The sequence below is a fragment of the Mustela putorius genome, unplaced genomic scaffold (assembly GCF_011764305.1).
Source record: "Mustela putorius furo isolate JIRA1106 unplaced genomic scaffold, ASM1176430v1.1 tig00003846_pilon_pilon_pilon, whole genome shotgun sequence".
NCBI classification, from domain to species: Eukaryota; Metazoa; Chordata; class Mammalia; order Carnivora; family Mustelidae; genus Mustela; species Mustela putorius.
The window spans coordinates 9845127-9867791 of record NW_025421999.1 but is presented as its reverse complement, the minus strand read 5'-3'; positions in this window follow the sequence as shown (position 1 = coordinate 9867791).

The window sequence follows — 22665 nt, the reverse complement described above, 5'->3', positions numbered from 1 at the left end:
TCACTCTTTAGTTACTTTATGTTCCTCATGCTCAGGCACACCAACAGGTAAGGGAATAGCACTATACTATCTAGTTAATTAAACTATCTATTCAGAGGACGTGGGGCTGCTACTATACATTGGGGCAAGAAAGAATATCTTTAGTGCTTAGTGATCCATAATGTTCTTGTCTGTGTCCCATTTTAATGCTATTATGGACAAGTATAAAAGTGATGTCCTGAGAGGTGGATGATAACCAGAAGGTCAGAGATGAAGGTTCTTATTTAACCTGGGCAAATCGTGCAGAGTTATGGGAAGGCTAATTAAATCTGGAGATAATGATAAGTATCAGTCATAGCCTGTATATAAACTATAGTAGTATCTTTCCTTTTTAACATTACCCAGGGAATAAGTTTACTCAGAATCTTGGAAAAATGTTGTCTGTTCAGATACATTTATAAGTAAGTGGATCTCAGCGGTGTAAGAGATAGACTGTGCTATATCACAAGGCATTCTGCCTACTTCCTTTTTTCATGGCCAGCATGCTCATACCCTATGCTCTCAAATATTATAACTACTTCTCTCAGTATGAATTTCTCCAGTCATAACGATGTGCTTCAAGAAATCATACTCCCTGCTAAGGAGGGGCTTGTGGTATTATTGGTGCAAAAATACAATTGGAGGCAAGTTTAAGTGAACATCTAAGCTCTAGCACTCCATATTGGATTGGTTAAAAGTTTGGTTGCCATGACACAGAATCAGCTTCTTCATCTTCCCAATCTTGCCTTTCTTACTTCCTTACAGCACTGTATTTCAGGAGCACTCTTGAATAAATATTCTGTATGCAAGTTTCTCCTCAGAGTCAATTTCTAGGGAATTTATCCTAAAGCAGGATGCTTGGAAAGTTCTGTCTTATCTATTCTGTCTGCTCTCATTCTTTAAAAAACAAATAAAGCGTTGTTTTCTCTAACTTAATACCCAAAACCAAGTGAAGATGCCTATTCTAAAATTTATGTACTCTTCTCATGTATGTCTATATACCTCCTGGTGGCTCTTCTGAACTTGCAATGTCTTCATTTGTTTGTAAATGTGTCCTTGTTATTGAAAGTATTAGCTCTTCATTTTTTTTAAAGATGTTATTGATTTACTTAGAGAGAGAATACAAGCAGGAGAAGGAGTAGAGGGAGAGAGAGAATCCCAGGCAGATTCCATACAAAGCAGAGAATGAAATGTGGATCGGTCCCATGATCATTAGATCATGACCTGAGCTGATACCAAAAGTTGGATGCTCAACCAACTGAACCAGCCAGGTCTTCTGAAATTATTAGCTCTTCAAAATGTAAGATCATTTTTCTTAGAAGTTGTCTAATGCCCAGTTCAGTCCTTAGTACATAGTTAAAGATGTTTCCTAATTGAATGAAGAATTGGCTAAAATAGTTATATTTACCAAGAAAAGGCCCGTAGCTTTAATGAGCTCCTTCTTAAAAGATTCAGAAGAAAATATCATGAAAGATTTAAGACAGCTCAGTTTGGCATTACTCAGTAATGAAAATATGTCTCTCCTTTTGAAATTAAGGGATTAAAAAAAAGAAAAGATCTGTATAGGTGGAGAATAGGATATATCGATAGATATATATGTGTGTGTGTATAAGTATATATCTGTAGATAAATATAGATATGTATTTCCAGCTTCTCTTAAGTTAGGTTGTCAAAGTGTATTTCAATATTTTGATGAATTGTGAATTCCTAGCACATGGGCCCGTCATATTCTTTGTAACTACAAAAATGTATTTCATTGCTTTACTAATATTTTATTTTATCCACAGAGTCCATTAGCATAAATAATTGAGTCTTCACTAGATATATAACGAGAAATACGGATGGCATGAGTCCAAAATCATACTAGAGTCAGCGTCTCTTCCCTTTATTAGTTATTAAAAAGCTCTTTCTTGGGCTATCAGTTGCTTGTCAGCTCACTTTGCCTTTCATCAATCCAGTAGCCTTCAATTCAGTAGCCTTCACCTATCAATTCTCTCAGTCTATCATTCAGTTTTTCAGCATTTATTATCAATCAGTATTAATTTCAGAAATGTTATAGATATTGGGACTATAATTTTAAAAAGACATATTCTTTTGGTTTTGTCATCAAGTTCAAAATTGTTAGAAATATGAGGGAAATGTAATAACATAGAAGAAGGATTATTGACAACTTCGCTATAGCATTGCTTATTATAGATATATTGGCTATAGACGTACAAAGAAGATTATGGGAAGAATGATGTAATTAGAACTGTGTACTTCATTTTCTTCTATGATTTTTATACTTTTACATTATATTACCTCTATGATTTTATTTTGAGGGAAAACTATTTTTAGTATGGGTACTAAGTGAGGTTTTATATTTAAGCCTTTAATGATTGCCAAATTAGTTTATGAGCAATAGGGTCCTCTAGTATTTTGCAATGGAAGAATTCCATATTTAAATGATTTTTACATTGGTAAGAATTTCATATTTAAATGATTTTTATTGGCTATCTCCCCATAGAGACTATGAGTTGCCCTAACAATTTCTTAACACACAATAGATTTTAATTAGTGAATTAATAATAAAATACATCTTTAGAAAGGATGGAAACAGTGCTCCAGACAAATCAGATTTATGAATCTTCTTGACTTACTTGCAGAGTCAAGGAATATTTATCTTGTACTTACTGCCTGGAGTTCTAATGGAACAGAATAAATGGAATTTTCCTTATTTGAAATATACACATTTTCTTCGCTAATTTTATTGAGAACAAATGGACCCTAATTTAATGAATAAAATTCATTCACTAGCATTGTCACTAACTTACATTTTACAGATTATTAGGCATTAATAAATTTATGTTAAAGATTTTCTATATATGCTTCTTTAAAGTAGATATATATATATAGAGAGAGAGAGAACTATATAGCTATAATGTTACTATATGCAATGAGAATGTTTTCTGTTATTCAGATATTTTACAGATATAAATATTCTACAGAAACTTTCATTCCTGTGGACTTTCATTCTTAACAGATTTACATGCTCAAATTAATTACTTTCTTATGAAATTTGAATCATACACCTGCTGTGTGCACTCATTCAATATTGCCTGCTTCTGCAAAGGGACACATGCACCCGAATGTTTATAGCAGCAATGTCCATAATAGCCAAACTATGGAAAGAGCCTAGATGTCCATCAACAGATGAATGGATCAAGAAGATGTGGTATATATACACAATGGAATACTATGCAGCCATCAAAAGAAATGAAATCTTGCCATTTGCAACAACATGGATGGAACTAGAGCGTATCATGCTTAGCGAAATAAGTCAAGCAGAGAAAGACAACTATCATATGATCTCCCTGATATGAGGAAGTGGTGATGCAACATGGAGGCTTAAGTGGGTAGAAGAAGAATAAATGAAACAAGATGGGATTGGGAGGGAGACAAACCATAAGTGACTCTTAATCTCACAAAACAAACTGAGGGTTGCCGGGGGGAGGGGGTTTGGGAGAAGGGGGTGGGATTATGGACATTGGGGAGGGTATGTGATTTGGTGAGTGCTGTGAAGTGTGTAAACCTGGTGATTCACAGACCTGTACCCCTGGGGATAAAAATATATGTTTATAAAAAATAAAAAATTAAAAAAAAAATGCGGACCTAATCCCATTATTCCAAACTACAATGGATTTGGAATGTGAAGCAAATCAGTAGCTAATGCAGAGTTGGCTGCTAAATATAGAGCAAAGTGATTCATCTAGGAAACAATATAAAGAACTTACATCCTTCTTGTTTTATAGGGTTTAGAAACACAATTTTATGCCATTCCCAAACCTCTATAGTTAAAAAAAATAAGGTAGTGGATTATAGTTTAGGACAACTCTAGCTATTTAGTAACTTAGCTAATATAACAATATTCAAAGTTTAGATTAGGAAAACTTTGTACACCAGGTAAATGCACTTTGTTAGTTGATTTCTAAATCGCTCATTTTGTGTGTGTGTATATGTGTGTGTGTCTTCACCACTTTGTTATACTATTTTTATTTATATTCAGTATTTACTGTTTCCTTTGTATCTGTCCTTCGTTGTGAACAAATTTGCATTTCTTTTTCCTTCCAAAGATTAACTAGAAGCATAAATATTAAAAGATGCTTTCTGGGAATTATATTACTAATCACGAGGAGTTGATTCTTCCAAAGCATTTATTGTTCTTTCTTAAGTAGGTCTGATTATCACCTCTGAAATAGGGAAATATTTTCTTTCAGACTATGAGAAAGTAGCACCAATATATAAAATTGGGGACCCATTTGCTAGGAAAATGAACTATTAAAAGGTAAAGACATAACTTAATGTATGCAGGTTTTATATAATCTCATTCATATATTTCCTAATAGCTTGACTATACAATAATTAAACAAGTCTAAGATGTGTAAGAATACCTTGGAAAACTTATCATGAACAAGTGTTCTCATCTCCTTACCAAAGCACTACTGATTCAGTTGATCTGATGTTGGCATGAACCAGCAATGTTAAATTTTCCACAGCATCCCAGGTGTGTTTGTAAGTGATCCTCAACCCATGCATCTCAAAAGACTAAATTAAAGGGATAATTTAAACTCTAAAATTAAGAAAGTATTGTCCAAGGGAGACTACATTTTTTTTAAAATAGCATCAATGTATATAAGGTACAAGCAATTCCAAGATAAAAGAATATCACTTATATGAATCTTAAGAGAAAATGAGAAAATTTGAAAATCCTTCTCAATAGATTTTGATATGGTCCCCAAAATGTTTAGGATGAGAATGAGTTTGGATATAGGAGAGTGTGATTTGTAACACCTGGTTAAGCAAGATACTGACATTAAAAAAATCCTATTATCCTGTTCATTGCCATTACAAAAATGGGTAACTTAAACAAAAGAAATTTATTCATCTAAATTTTAGAGGCTGGGAAGTCCAAGATCATGCTAAAACCTCTTCTCTTGGCTTGGAGGCAGCTGTTGTGTTGATGCATGTTCACATCACCTCTCCTTTGTGCAACAGAGCAAAGGCAAGCTCTCTGACATCCCTTCTAATAAGGTCCCTAATCCTATACGATCAGGACCCTACACTTATGATCTCATTTGCTCTTAATTACTCCCTTAGATGTCCCACGTCCAAATACAACCACACTAGCTATTAAACAGATTTCAGCTTGTGAATTTGGAAGGAACAGAAACATTCAGTTCATAACAGAAACACATTTGTTTCATTTCCTGAACATCAATCATCAATAATTATATTACCCAAGTGTTACAAGTTAAAAGGAAAAATAAGAAAATTATTTCTTATCCTAAAATTATTTTTTTAAAGATTTTATTTATTTACTTGACAGACAGAAATCACAAGTAGGCAGAGTGGCAGGCAGAGAGAGGAGGAAGCAGACCCCCTACGGAGCAGAAAGCCTGATGCTGGGCTGGATCCCAGGGTCCTGGGATCCTGACCTGAGCCAAAGGCAGAGGCTTTAAGCCGCTGAGCCACTCAGGTGCCCCCCTAAAATTATTTCTAATTATTTCTAATATCACTTCAAAATAATTAATACCTTAAAAAAAAGCCACACAAGGAAATTAGAAAAAGACAAAAATCCAAGAAAGTAAATGAGAAATATACCTTTAAAAGAGTTTGTTTATAGTATAAAAGAGGGGAAAAAGTAGAAAAAGAAATTAGTTGTACAACACAATGCTATTTATGTAAATTAAATCACATATACAAGTATTGAAAAAATACTTAACAATTTATAAGGATGTCAACAAATAAAAAGAAACATACCCAAACACTATAATATTGTTTGTGAGAAGAACTAGGAACAAGAGTAGAGAATAGTTGGGATGCCTCAGTGGCTCAGTTGGTTAAGCAGCTGCCTTCGGCTCAGGTCATGATCCCAGCGTCCTGGGATCGAGTCCCACATCGGGCTCCTTGCTCTGCAGGGAGCCTGCTTCTCCCTTTGACTCTGCCTTCCACTGTGTCTGCCTGTGCTCGCTCTCGCTCGCTCTCTCTCTCTGACAAATAAATAAATCTTAAAAAAAAAAAAAGAGTAGAGAATAGTGTTAAAAAGAATCAAAGTAAAATTTAAAATGATAGAGACTTTTTTAAAATTTAATTTTAATTTTTCAGTGTTCCAAGATTTATTGTTTAGGTACCAATCCCAGTGCTCCGTGCAATACGTGTCCTCCTTAATATCCACCAACAGGCTTCAATTGGACTGATAATAATATAAGGTGCCATCATATCCTCAGATGTGGATATTCACTTGTACGTGAGAACCATTAAACAACAACAACAAAAAATATGTGAGCAGATAATTCACTCAACAAAACTAAATGCTAAAAAACCTGTGAACATTTCTTTAAAAGATGAAATTCAGTTGTCTACAAATTGGAAAACTGAGTTAATCCTGGCAAGTGTATAGTTATATTTGCAATTATAGGGACACCTGGGTGGCTCAGTCAGTTAAGCAGTTAAACATCTGACTTTGGTTCAAGTCATGATCTTGGAGTCCTGGGATTGAGCCACCTTGGTTTATGTGCTCTGCAAGGAGTCTCGTTCTCCTTCTTCCTCTGCCCCTCCACCAACTCATGCTCTCTCTCTCACTCTTTCAAATAAGTAAAAAAAATATTTAAAAAAAAAATTTGCAACCATATAAGGCAAAGGCAACTTAATTGTAGCAATCTTTCTAAAATTATCCTTGCCATATGGATCGTCTTAATGAACTTAACTACCAGTAGCTCCTATTCTAAACATAAGACCTAAGAAAACAGAAATTATGTTAAAAGTAAGTTTATGTATCTCAAAACCAAATATCATAATATTAACATCACAATAATAATGTTTAATTATGTATGATTAAATATACATCTTGTGTGTGCGTGAATGTGTGTGTGTGTATACTTATGTATGCATAAGTGAAATGAATGGCAGCCATAATATGAGGGACAAGTAGAAGGAATAAGGATTATTTTGTTATTGTAACATACTCATACTACATGTGAACTGGCATAGTGTTATTTGAAAGTGGAATTTGATTAACTATAAATGTATATTGCAAACTCTAAAGCAACTATTAAAAAAAAACTTAAAAAGAAGTGTAGGGGTTCCTGGGTGACTCAGTGGGTTAAACCTGCCTTAGGCTCAGATCATAGTCTCAGGGTCCTGGGATCAAGCTCCACAAGGGGCTCTCTGCTCAGCAGGGAGCCTGCTTCCCCCTTTCTCTTTGCCTGCCTCTCTGCCTACTTGTGATCTCTCTTTTTGCCAAATAAATAAATAAAATCTTTTTTAAAAAAAGGAGGTGTAATTAATACTTTAGGAGAAGAGAGATAAATGGAATCATGAAATGCTTAATTAAAACCACAGAAGACAAAAAAAGGAGTGGAAAACAAAAATAGGAACAAAAAATAGGCAACAAATAGAAAACAGTAGTAAGTGTGGATAGTAATCCAACCGTATCAATAATCACTTTGAACATCAGTGTTCTAAATGTACCAATTAAAAAACATAGATTTAGTCAGAGTGAATCATGGACATGAGTGAATCAAAAGACAAGACCCAACTATATGTTGTCTATAAGAAACCCGCTATAAATATAAGAAACATCTAGGTTAAAAGCAAATGGATAGAGAAAAACACACCATGCTAACACTGATCAAAAAAAGCAAGAGTAGATTTTTAAATTTCACACTGAACAGACTTCAAAGAAAGGAAAAGTATCAGGGATTAAGAAAGGTATTACATAGTGATAAAGGGGTCAATTCTCCAAGAAGACATAACACTCCTTAACATGTATGTCCCAGATAACCGAGCCTCAAACTATGTAAGGCAAAAACTGATAGAACTTCAAGAGGGAATAGATGAATGTACTATCATAGGTGGAGACTTCAACATCCCTTTCTAAGACACGGACAGATCCAGCAGACAAAAATCAGGAAGGATGGAGTCGAACTCAAAAACACCATCAGTTGACTGGGTATAAAGTACATTGATATAGTACTTCTCTGAACAACCACAGAATACATATTCTTCTCAAGCTCAGCATGGAACAGTCACCGAAGTAGACACCATTCTGAGCCATTAAACACACCGTAATAAATTAAAAAAAATAGAAGTCATACAGTAATTGCTCTTAGACCACAAAGATAACTGGAAAATCCCAAAATATGTGGAGATCAAACAATGCACTTCTAAATAAAACATGGGTCAGAAGAAGAAGAAATAATTGAATATATAATCAAATATAATTAAGAATAAAATATTTATAAATATAAATGAAAAGGAAAACATCATTTGTTATAAATATATTGCTCTAGTGAGGGAGAATATTGATAATGGGGTGGACTGTGCTTGTTGGGGTATATGGGAAATCTCTGCACTTTCTCCTTCATTTTTGCAGTGAACATTACTCTAAAAAAATAGTCTTAATAAAAATAAAATTCTATGGAATGCTCTAGGAGGACCAATGAATCATCATGAAGTTTTAAAAAAGGAAATTTGGTTCATGACACATATTTCTTGAGAAAGAAAGGTAAAGGAAAAAGTAGACTGGCAATACATTTGGGAAAATTTTGGCCATCTGTTACCACAAAAATTAAAACTTTCTTCTCAGTACTAAATCAGGTTCTGTGCAATATAGGTGGTAATGGGTGGTGAAATCACACAGGGTCCGAGATCATCTTGGGATGTTTTATGGTCTGCATGACTCTGGGAAGGTAGCTAATAATATAAGATTGTAAGATCTAGTATAATGTAACAATGTAAGATCAAGTTCCTTTAGATGTAGATTTGTGGCAAAATTACTTAACAAAGTGGTGAGGCTTCAAGGAGATGCATAAGGAAATAACAATGAAATCCCCATGAGGAAGGCTTCCAAGACCAGGTATTTTTGCTATATTCTCTCCCTTAATATAATCTGATACAGCATATTATTAGGACTTCATAGTGGTTGATCTTACACATTTCTTTTGATGTTGAACAGGTAAAATCTCACTTAGAGTCTTGTCACCTTTCATTTCACTAATTGCCAGGAAATAATAATGGCAAAAAGAATGAAAATACATTCTTAATATATATTATTTTAAAAAGTCATTAATAAGTAACTTATTTATGAAATTGGTTATAAAATCTATTTCACAATGCCTGGAAAGCAACATTAATATTCTTGTCACATAAGTATGCTCTATCTTGCTCTTTGCAGTTCCTTAGAAAAATCAGATAGCTAAAGCAGTTATAGAAATAGATTGCCAATACATAAAAGGTTTTTTTTCACTTTAATTGCTGCATGACATTTCGGTTTACAGGTAATATGTATCTTTAATCTGAATAGCACAGCCTCTAACTTGTTATAGTTAAATGCGCAAAAAATGAATGACCTTACATTTACCAAAATCTAAACTGGGTAGCGAAGCTCAACGCTGAGGCATTCATCTTGATAATAGCCAAGAAGTCAATTGACTTTCTTTTCCGAAGAAGAACTGAGCCACACTGAACCATTTTCAGTAAATTTTATGTTTGTTCACTCAAGTCAGGGTCTCAAAGAGAATTGTTTACATATTGTAAATGCTCAGCAAAAATACATTTATTTGAGAGGATAGAATAATTTCTCCTTATTTTTATGTGGTCTAATGATCTTGAAGGCAAGACTTTTTTTTAAGTTTTTATGTAAAATCCAGTTAGTTAACATGCAGTGTAATATTAGTTTCAGGTGTACAATGCAGTGATTCAACACTTCCCTACAACACCCGGTGCTCATCACAAAAAATGCACTCCTTAATCTCCATCACAAGGCAAATATTTTTATTCTTTTTTTTTAAAGATTTTATTTATTTATTTGACAAAGATACAGCGAGAGAGGGAACACAAGCAGGGGGGGTGGGAGAGGGAGAAGCAGGCTTCCCGAGGAGCAGGAAGCTTAATATGGGACTCCATCCCAGGACTCTGGGATCATGACCTGAGCTGAAGGCACATGATTAACAACTGAGCCACCCAGGCACCCAAGTATTTTTATTCTTAAAAAAGCTTCAAACAGACCTGACAAGGTTACCTACATCATAATACAAAGGTGTTTTTTATTGTGTTGTTTTGTTTATAAATTTGGAGCTGATTGATGTTTTCAGTTTGCTACGGTTTCTTCTGTTCTACTTTCAGTAAATTTGACAATACCTATTTTAAAATGAATGACGTGATGCTTTTATTGGGTTTCATTCAGGCAAGGAGTGACTTTGAAGTGAGATAAAGCAAGTATCAGATGTAACTATTACTGAAGGAAGCCATTAAAACTGTAATCATGAAGTCGGTGTAACAGCCTCCAGTAAGCAGCAGTGTCCTCTGATTGGTCCCCTTTGTAAAGTTTCATTACTGAACTGCAGTGACTCATTCTGCTTAGTTCTCTGCAACAGTGGGACGTTAACAAGCACTTTAGGCCTAGGCAACGAAGGGGTAGTAAGAACACACCCAAATTGTTGGCACCCTGCATGCTGTTTCCTGCAGCACACAGCTGTTTGACAGCCACTTCCATTTGTGACGATGTAGAACGAGGCATGTATTTGATTCTTCACGGTGTATATTCAGTATCAATAGGATAAATATGTCAACCATTCACAGAACAATAAAGAATGCTAGAGAATTGTAATGTTTTGGGCAACTACCTACCATGTGATGATCTTTTAAATCTCAAAGCTAAATTATACTATTATCTTGATTTTACTAATTAGGAATAAGAGGTTGAGAGAAGTTAAAATAATAAAAAATCTATTTGCTTCTTGGGTTGAGATTTGAATTTACAATTTCCTAATTCCACAGTAACATACTATACATAGGTCAATCACAGATAGATTCAAACAGGGGAAATTTTTATTTTTCTAAGTTGCCCCATTCCCCCTTATAATGTTGACCCCAGGAAGTTATTTATTGATGTATTTATTTATTCATTTATTTGCTATTCAATCTATTTATTTATGAAAATAAAGAGCGAGTCTTTAATAAATGTCATTTCTAAGATTCCAGGATTTCCATTATACAGGTAGGTTGATCTCAAATCCAGGTTCCTTACAAGTAGGCAGGGGGAAGCTAGAGTCAGGGAGTCTTGCCTTTTCTCTATAGGATCCTAAGTGTTGTGATATACGTCATTAAGGATGACATGGTCAATGGGAACTCATACTGTAATGAGATCAGGAAAAGGCAGCTGCCAGCTAGGAGCTCTAAATCCCACTTTAAACATAATTAAAAAATAAATAAATAAATCACATGTTAATGAAGGAAAAAAATAGAAAAGAAAGAAAAAAGGAAAAAATAAATGTATTAATATGGAAAAAAGAGAAAGTAGATCTTAGCGGACAGCCTCCCCATCTGCCACAACCAGTCTCTAATCCACACAGACTTACCTGTTGGAGGTTCTGGAGAAGACATGGCCTCTGGTTGACCCTCGAGCTAGACCTGGACAGCTAGACTTGGAGACTAGTCACCACCCCTTGTTCTTGAACTGCACGTTCTGTCCACCATTCCCACAGTGGGAGCTATTTTCAAGAGATCCATTTTTAAAGACTCAGGCATGAGAAAACAATGTGTTGTTGAGACTACCTGAACAGCAAATATGACTGGATAAAGCCTCTAGGTGAACTTCTAAGGTTCTGGCAGGTGAGTGAGGAGATCTACTGGTCTGAGGCTGCCTAAAACCAGCCTTGTACGTTAAGTTCCTTTGTTTATTAAAACTGCCACCTACACTCTGGAGTCTGCCTCTTCTTGCAGTCTTTTTGCCCTCTGTGTATGGGGACTGGTTTTATTTTTTTTTAAAAGATTTTATTTATTTATTTGACAAAGAGAGATCACAAGTAGGCAGAGAGGCAGGCAGAGAGAGAGGAAGGGAAGCAGGCCCTCTGCTGAGCAGAGAGCCCGACTCGGGACTCAATCCCAGGACCCTGAGATCATGACCTGAGCCGAAGGCAACGGCTTAACCCACTGAGCCACCCAGGTGCCCAAGGACCGGGCAACACTATCCCTTATTGGGAAATTATCTTCAGACTATTTTTTAATCTTAAACTTTTTTTAATCTAATTTACTCCCTTTTGATATGGCTTTTTTTGGAATGACAGAGTAATAAACAGCATTCCACTTATAGGTCCCACCATAACTTTCCAGTTTTTTAAACAACAACAACAAATGGGGCTCTGAAATGATTGTAGTTGATGAACCGAAGAACAAATAGCATTAAGAATTAATTCTGTTTCAAAGAATTGCTGAAATTTCAGGGAGGATTTTAAAGTTTCATAGGATGGAGAAATATTAGTTATGTACAGTTTAGAGTGGGTTTGAATGTAAGAGAGATGGCACAACATGAACAAAAGATCTTAAGCATTCACTTTAATAACATCTGTCTATCAATCATCATCATCATCTATCATTTATCATCTTTCATCATCATCTACCTACCTCCAGGGTATGATCACTTAAAGTAATGTTTTTGAGATGTATCCATGTCATTGTGTGTATGAGTATATTTTTTTCTTTTTATACTGTGTCCTGTATCCTTATGTGAACGTACTCTAATTTTTCTTACATATTCTCAAATTGATGCACATTTGGGTTGTTTTCAGTTTGGGGATATTATAAATCAGCTCCTCTGAATGTTCTTGTGCAAGTTTTTTTTATAGACACACAGTTTGACTATGCTTAGAATACTCAAATGCAGAAATATTGTATCACAGGATAACTACTTTTAGCATTATAATAAACTCATTGTGAATGAATCATTTTATTATATATTGACCAGCAATGTGTGAGAGTCTACTTGTTCCAGTACTTTACCATGTTATATTGTGTGTGTGCATGTGTACTTTCTGGCCATGCTAGAGGGTATAAGAGAGTGTTTTGTTTTGTCTTGTTTGTTTTTAAGAATTATTTATTTATTTATTTATTTGCGAGAGAAAGAGAGAGAGAGAGCTAGATGGAGGAGGGACAGAGGAAGACAGTCTTCATGCAGACTTCCAGCTGAGCACAGACTGGATGAGGGGCTAGATCCTGCCATCCATGAAATCATAATCTGAGCTGCAACCAAGAGTCAAGGCTCAACCCACTCAGCCACCCAGCTGCCCTTATTTTGATGTTTAAAATGCATTTCTCAATATATCAGTATTATGGAGGGCACATATGGTGATGAGCACTGGGTGTTGTATGCAACTAATGAATTATTGAACACTAGATATGAATAAATTAAATTTTAAAAATAAATAAGTAAAATACATTTCTCTAATTGCTGATAATGTTGAGCATAGTTCATGTACTTATTAGACATTGGTATATTTTCTGTCTTTGGTTGCTTGTTTTGCACATATCTAAATAGATTTTCTTTTATTTTTAAGGGAGTCCTTTATATATTGTGCATAGGAATATATAATATGCATATCTTACCAGTCTGTAACTTGTCTATTCATTTTCAAAAGGTGTATTTTTAGTAGGAAAATTTTTATTGGAATTAGGTTTTATTTTTCATTTGTTCTCTTTCATGAGGGCTTTAAATGTACTGTTTAAAGAAAACTTTGCCCATCCCCAAGGCTGTGAAGATGCTCCCTAATCCTTTCCTCTAGAAATGTTATAGTTTTGGTTTTTATGTTTAAGTTTATGGTTCTAACTTTCGTATTTGGGCATAAGGCCCATCTCAAAGTAATAATTGTGTATGGGTGACTAGCCAGCTTAATTAGAAACTTTCCATATAGATATCCACGTGTTTCATTGATAAAATCTTTCCATTTTCCAGGAATTGAACTAGTGCCTTTGTTGAAAAATTTTCTTGACTAATACCTGTGGGGCTATTCCTTAACTCTCATTGTGTTCCTTTGATTTCTGTGCTTATCCCTATGCTAGTAACACACTGTCTTGATAATTGTAGCATTACAGCAATCCTTAAGTGAGGCATTTAAGTCTGTCAGTTTTAATTATTCAGCATTGTTTTTGCTATTCTTTATAGCTTTCATTACCATATAAATTTTAGGATTTTCATCACTTTTCTGAAATTCCTATCTGTGCCTGCATTTGTTCTCCTTTCACCAGATTATTTAAAATATAATTATCATGGTTATTTTAAAGTAGGTTTAAATTCTTCCACAATTTAAATGACAAAATCTGGCTAGTTTCTGTATATGTTCCTATTGACTATTTAATCCATTGACCATATAGGCATGGTCTTGCTTTTTCATGTAAACATAATTTTTTTATAGTGCATAAGAACATTAGGTAAATAATATTTATCCCACCAAAATGTTTTTTATTTTTTGTTTTTTTGTGGTTTTTTTTGGTCAGGTCACTAGTGTTGGGGGATGTGTTCATTTAATCTTTGGTGGAGGTGCTTCTAGGGTTTATTGACTTTTAGTTAGATTCAATTCACTGCTGGCTTCAAATATTTATAAAGTGACATCAAGATTTTTCCCTCAAAAACCCTTGGGATCTGAGTACTAGAAAGGTTCTGGAAAGCTTAAAAACTTTATACCTGGAGATTTTGTACTTTTGGCCAAGATGAAATAACATGGACTCCATGTTATCCTCTCATCTGAAGCAACCTAAAAAGGCAGAAAATACATTTGAAATAATACTTGTCTAAACATAAGATATCAGGCAATAAAGTATAGTGACCCTTGAAAAACTGGGGAAAAATAAGGTGAGACTTATGACTGCCCAAGATTGCTTTCTTTTTTTTCTTTTTTAAAATTTTTTTAAATTTATTTTCAGCATAACAGTATTCATTGTTTTTGCACCACACCCAGTGCTCCATGCAATCCGTGCCCTCTATAATACCCACCACCTGGTACCCCAACCTCCCACCCCTCCCCGCCCCTTCAAACACCTCAGATTATTTTTCAGAGTCCATAGTCTCTTGTGGTTCACCTCCCCTTCCAATTTCCCTCAACTTCCTTCTCCTCTCTAACTCCCTTTGTCCTCCATGCTATTTGTTATGCTCCACAACCAAGATTGCTTTCTTTCTTTTTTTTTTTTTTAAGATTTTATTTATTTATCAGAGAGAGATAGGGAGCGAGCACAGGCAGACAGAATGCCAGGCAGAGGCAGAGGGAGAAGCAGGCTCCCTGCTGAGCAAGGAGCCCCATGTGGGACTCGATCCCAGGACGCTGGGATCATGACCTGAGCCGAAGGCAGCTGCTTAACCAACTGAGCCACCTAGGTGTCCCCCAAGATTGCTTTCTTTCTTTTTTTTTTTTTTTAATTTATTTATTTGACAGAGAGAAATCACAAGTAGACAGAGAGGCAGCCAGAGAGAGAGAGAGAGGGAAGCAGGCTCCCTGCTGAGCAGAGAGCCCGATGCGGAACTCGATCCCAGGACCCTGAGATCATGACCTGAGCCGAAGGCAGCGGCTTAATCCACTGAGCCACCCAGGCGCCCCAAGATTGCTTTCTTAATAAGAGAGTTTCCATCCTGTGGTGTGGGGGGTGGTGCAGAGGGGAGGGATCCAAGTGGATGAGACTGTCCAAATTGAAGAGACAGAGCTGAGACTCCAAGGAGGCCAAGGTGACTAGACTTTGTAAGCCAGAACATCAGATTGGAGAGAGCTGCATAGAGAAAGAACCCCAGAGAACTACAGATGGCCCCCCTTGAGAATTCAGGCAAGCACTGATCAGCAAATGCACATGAGAAAACTACTCAGTGCTTGAGAAAGAATAACCCAAAAGATTAGACATAGTAGTACTTGGCACTACCACAAGACCATAAATAGTGCCTGGTCCTAGCAGCAAGACTGGGAAATTTCAAAATAAGAAACATGAAAGGGTCTTGTGAGGACTAATTAGCCCAGCCTAGTGCCCATCTACCACATTATAGCTACCATTTCTCTTGGTGAGAGACAAGAGCTTGCCACCAAATCACTGCCACCACAATCAGTGCTACAATTAAGAGCTCCTTGTTCACCTGTTCCACAGCTGTTCCTTCATCCTTAATCTGTTCTCACATAGGAATCATTCTTCCCATGTATTTCTTCAATCCGTTTACCTTATATTTTTCACTCTACAGTTTTTGTTCACCCTGTGTCTTAAATCTCTTAGTTAGTAATCAATCCTTGGAAACCAATATGGTAATATGAGACTTTGAGTATTTTCTCATTGAAAAGAGATTTTGAGTAACCTTATGCCAAATCTGATTTTTTCCAATGGTTTTATCAAAAATGAAAGAAAAATATGAGTCTAAAAGAAACACATGGTAGAAAAGCTTGAAATGGGTCATTTGGAAAAAAAGTAGTGAATTCAATCAAAATATTGTAAGAATAATGTGTGGTGTGATGTCAAAGTGGTGAAATAATCCATGGAAAAAGGTGACACTAAGATTATGTTTATGAAATGTACTTTCCGTCCTTCTGTTCTGCAGTTAAACTTAGATTTGTCTTATGCTTTATATTTTTCATACCTTTCATGATAAAATACATTAAAAAGGATTCCAATCATCAGGAAAACTATCATCTTTTCTTTATTTTGTAAATGTTTCTTGCAATTATGGAAATTGCCTTCAAAATTCATTTAATATTCATATTGGAATAAAGCATCTGTTGTGGCAGATGGGGCAAATGACATCAAGTTCAGCTGTTTAAATAACCCTTAAGGATCAATGTGTAGTTTACAAAAATAATTTGTAATTCATTTTGGATTAATTAATTTGAATTTATGGTGTTCCATAAAGGCATACTGCAGCTGTTTCTAGCACTGAATTGATAATATTCAACTGGTTACTCCCCTTAAAACATGCATTTTGACAGAGAGAAGACAATGATCCCCATTGTGCATTCTTTAGCTTTACCAATGTACACAATCTTCAAAAAATCTGGAAAGATAGCATACCTGAACATGACAACTCATTTGCATAATTATCTAGCTATTTAAATCTCTATACTGTGAAATTTCATCAATTCAAGTGCAGTATAAATAGATAGAGATACGAGCAAGTTTATTCAAGTATCTTAGAATACATACATCTTTTTTTTCCTTTTCCCATTGACCTCTACCTCTCTGCAAGATGTGGAGAAAAATAAATGTGTATTTTGCACTTACAATAAAAAGACCCGAGGCAATTTAAATCTATTTTTGGATGAGGTTTAAGAGAAATGATAGCTATAATTTAGTCCAAGATTTGTAAGATACAAATGCAATCATATGTAAAAAAAGATACTTCGTTGGCCCTTGTGAGAATTCACTCACTATTAGAGCCAGTTTTCCATTTTCATTGGCAGAGGTTAAACTCTTCAGAAAATTCACTGACAAATATTTCCACATGGTAATTGAACTATTTTTTTTTAAAGAATTCTGGTGAATAAAATAAATAAATTGACTTTTGATTGAATGTTTATAATAATCATTGGTTGGATTCTGCAATGAATTTTTCCACGTTTTTATTACACATTTTGAGAGGCTTTCTTAAATACTTTTCCCCTTCCTCCTTCTACCTTGCATTTTTACCTAAAACACAGAAATACTTTAGTTAGAGAAACCCCACACTTTCAGTAAATATGGATGTTTCAATTTCTAGCATACTAAAATTTGCCTTTTATGATTCTTTGGCTAGGGCATACTGAGAATATACCAAGAAGACTATCATCATAAATGCAAGAGAGTATATCCCTTAGTTTCTGACATGATGGAACAAAACTTATTTCAGGAGGGAAAAAGTTTACCAAACCAGTATTATTACCATTCTTTAAACAAAGTCACTGTCTTCTTACTTACAAAAGCCCACAGGGCTACTGGAAGCATGGGTGTAATTTTTGTTCTTTTTGGAGTTATGAAATTCCTATCTTCCCCAAGAGAGGCCCTTACTGAGAATCTCAGTCCCTTTATCATAAAGACGCACAAGAAAACAATTCACAGCTCCCTATAGCTAAGCTTATTTAATCATGTAGACTTCATTTTCCTCACACAATATTTTTCAGTTAGGCTCTTTTTATCTGATGGTGAAAATGTATTAGGATTAATATACAATTCAGCAATAAATCACCACATGCTCTGATTTGTCCAACAAGTGAGTGGAGATTCCCTATCTCAGAATATACTGTTTCACATTGATGTGATTCTTGCTGTTGATCCAATCATAATTACTTGGTTGCAGTTTTTCAGTAGCTGGGTCATCACCATTGCATATGTTCACAATTCTAATATTGCTGAGTTTGCCTATACCCCACATATTCTTCTTTGACTAGGGCTTTGCTTATGGATCTCCAACATTACATAGTCATGAGGGTATAGTCAGCTATCAGAGCTGCTTCAAGCCAAATCTAGTTCCTCATTGTTCTGTCATTTCCTACAGCAGTTTCTTAAATTCTACTACTCTCCTAGAGCTTTAACTTCAACAATTCCCTCAAAGACTACCTTTGGTCTTAGTATGTATATAATGTGGCTATAAGCTACAATTAGAAGAATATAGTTATTTTTTTTAAGATTTTTTATTTACTTATTTGACAGACAGAGATCACAAGTAGGCAGAGAGGCAGGCAGAGAGAGAGAGAGGAGAAAGCAGGCTCCCTGCTGAGCAGAGAGCCAGATGTGGGGCCCGATCCCAGGACCCTGGGATCATGACCTGAGCCAAGGCAGAGGCTTTAACTCACTGAGCCACCGGGCACCCCAGAATATAGTTATTTAAAGAGATAGACTTATTTAGACTCTAAGCAGTCTTTCAAGTATACAGGAGCCAAATTGAAAATTCAGTCATATTTCAGATCACAGAGTACATCTAGTAAAAGCCCAGAATCTATTTAATATACATATAATATTCATTTACAGAGATGCTAAAAAAGTCCAAATTAAGAAGACAAAATGGGCAGAGTCTGAGTAGACAATTTAAAAAGAGAGAACTATAAGTAATTAATAAGAAAATACAAATGTTTCTAATTCCCATAGTCATTTGGAAAGTTAAATCAACCAAGAAATATTTGCCACCCTTTGAATTGGTAGAAATTTAAAATAAGTTATATGTATCACTTTGAACAACAGTGAGAATGTAAGAGATGGATAATCCCATGCACTCTAGTAGAAGCAACAATTCATAGAAACTTTAAAAAATACCTTGGTATTTTTTATCTTCTGTGTATGCATTCCTTAACTCAGCAGTTTCACTATGAATCCCCTTTCTATGTGCTCAGATACACAGTAACTACCTAACAAAATGCTTGTTACATCCTTGTGTATATTAATAAGTAACTGGAGATAGCCTAATGATCACCAATAGAAGAATTATTAAATATGCAGTATCCATCGTATAGAATATTATATAATCATTAGAAAGTATTACGTGGATTGACTTGGAATGACCCCCATGGCATATTTTTTACATGATAAGGTTTTGGAATGATCCATATGACTTGATCCTACTCATAAAAAATAATGCAAATATGTAATGAAAGGTTATGCAAACATATATGAGCATATATTTGCTATATGCATATATAAGTATATATGTGTACCTAACTTGTATACATATACACACAAATATAGATAGATAATATATAAATAAATAAGTTGAAAGAAAAAATACACACTAAATTAACAGTGGTGGTTATCCTTAAGAAAGGAAAGGTATAAAATTACCCTGTAAGAGAGAAATGATAGTGGTTCAGAAAAGGGTACTATTGGTTTGCAACCTTGGGAATTCCCTGAGTAAATCTGAAATTGGCCCCATACACTGAGGTCTGGAAGAGACAGAAGAAAGAAGTGGGCCATTTCAGATTGGTAAATTGCAGATTTGATAAAACAAGTGAACGTGCATAGAAGGCTCACATTGGGTGTCCACAAGATGAATAGACTTCTGGACTCACTGCCAAAATCTCAAAAGTTTTAAAAGTGTATGTAGAGATTTCAACTGGGTTCAGTTATACATTTAGTACAGATAATTTCAACAGCATTTTACTCTCTCAGTCTATATCTTTGAAATATCTGCTATTATGGGAGTCTTAGGACAAATGTACATTCGGAGGACAGGAGGGAGGCAAGGAGCCTCTCTGATTGCCCTCATCCAACTCATGGGTCCACTGGTGGTCACACGTTGTTGGTGTGGTCATGCCCTCTTGGTGACCTCCTCCACAGGTACCCTTTCTTTTATCAATTTTACAGAAGAGTAATTAATTTAAAATAGACATAAAATTTGACTCAGCAAAAGAATTTTTTTAATTTCTTTTTATGATAAACACAGGGCATTTTTATTTTCATACATTACCCTTGTATACAGATGTTTAGTATTTGTATTTCAAACAAAATGATTTACAAGTCATTGTTAATGATGATAGTAACATGTGGTTTTTACTTAAGATCAGGTCACATCTTCCACTTAATGTTTTCTTTCTTTTCAGACATTTTGGGCTCAAAATGCATCCATCTGTCTCTATATTTTCTTTTTGTTTTAAGCCCCTAAGTTTATTTTAATTTGTTATGCAGCAAGAAAAAGCATATACATTAGGTATGCCATTTTATCCCCCCTTATTACTGTGAATGAGTTTTTTCCCTTCTTTTTCTAAAATTTTTACTTAAATTCCAGTTATTAGTTTCAGATGCACAATACGGTGATTCAGTACTTCCATATAACACCCAGTGGTCACCAGAACAAGTGTACTCCCTAATCCCCATCACCTATTTCACCCATCTCTCCTCCACCTCCCCTCCGGTAACCATCTGTGTGTTTTCTTTTTTCTTTCTTTCTTTCTTTCTTTCTTTCTTTCTTTCTTTCTTTCTTTCTTTCTTTCTTTCTTTCTTTTCTTAAGTTCAGTTAACCACTGTATAGTACATAATTAGTCCTTGATGCAGTGTTCAGTGATTCATTAGTTAAGTATAATACCCAGTGCTCATCACAGCACATGCCCTCCTCAATAACCATCACCCTATTATCCCCTCTCTCCATCCTTCTCGCCTCTGAAACCCCCAGATTTTTTCTCAGGATCCATAGTTTCTCATGGTTCATCTCCCTCTCTGATTTACCCCCCTTTGGATTTCCCTCCCTTCCCCTATTGTCCGTTCCACATATAAGTGAAACCATCTGATAATTGTCTTTCTCTGTTTGACTTACTTCACTTAACATATTCCCCTCCAGTTCCATCCATGTCAATGCAAATGGTGGGTAATCATCATTTCTGATGGCTGAATAATATTCCAGTGTGTATATGTATCTTCTTTGAAGGGCACTCATCTGTTGAAGGGCATCTTGGCTCCTTCCACAGTTTGGCTATTGTGAACATTGTTGCTATGAACTTTGGGATGCATGTGCTTCTTCTTTTCACTATATATATATCTTTGGGGTAAATACCCAGTAGTTCAGTTGCTGGGTTGTAGGGTAACTCTATTCTTAACATCTTGAGGAACCTCCATGCTGTTTTCCAGAGTGGCTCTACCAACTTGCAGTACCACCAATAGTGCAGGAGGGTTCCCCTTTCTCCACATCCTTTTCAACATTTGTTGTTTCCTGTTTTGTTAATTTTCATTCTAAATGGTGTAAGGCGGTATCTCATTGTGGCTGTGATTTTTATTTTCCTAATGGCTAGTGATGTTGAACACTTTTTCATGTGTCTGCTAGCTATTTGTATATCTTTTTTAGAGAAGTGTCTGTTCATGTCTTCTGCACAATTTTTTGACTGATTATTAGTTTTTTGAGTGATGAGTTTGAGAAGTTCTTTATAGATCTTGGATATCAGCCCTTTATCTATAACGTCATTTGCAAATATCTTCTCCCATTCTGCGGCTGCCTCTTAGTTTTGCTGACTGTTTCCTCTGCTGTGCAGAAGCTTTCTATCTTGATGAGGTCTCAAAAGTCCATTTTTGCTTTTGTTTCACTTGCCTTTGGAGATGTGTCTTGAAAGAAGTTGCCATGGTCTATGTCGAAGAGGTAACTGCCTATGTTCTCCTCTAGGATTCTGACGGATTCTTGTCTCACATTGAGGTCTTTCATCCATTTTGAGTTTATCTTTGTGTATGGTGTAAGGGAATGGTTCAATTTCATTCTTCCATATGAAGCTGTTTTATTTTCCCAGCACCCTGGCATCATGACCTGAGCCTAAGGCAGAGGCTTTAACCCACTGAGCCACCCAGGCACCCCTCCAGCACCACCTATTGAAGAAACATTTTTTCCATGTTTGGATATTAAACAAAAAATACTAAAATTTGTATGGAGCCAGAAAAAACTCTGAATCACCAAGGGAAAAATGAAAAATAAAAACAAAGCTGAAGGCATCATGTTGCCTAACTTCAAGCTATAGTACAAACCTGCGATCACGAAGACAGCATGGTATTGGCACAAAAACAGGCACATAGACCAATGGAACAGAATAGAGACTCCAAAAATAAACACTCAACTCTATGGTCAACTAATCTTTGACAAATTAGCAAAAGAATTTTAAAATGTGAGAGAGACAAAAAGATTGATTGTTTCCTTAGAACACTTTGCCCATTGGGTGCTAACTGTAATTATAAGGAATGCTATCTTCCTAGTTCCTTTTAGCAGAAGATTGTTAATGTTTAATGGCAGCAGTAGTTCCCAAGTGTAGAAAGGCTAGCAACTGGTAGCTTCACTGGCCCTTCCCAATCTGCTAGTAATTAGAGAAGCAATTACTTCCCCTAGACAGATTAACAAATAATTGGCCAAGCACCATTTTTAACAACAATATCCTAATT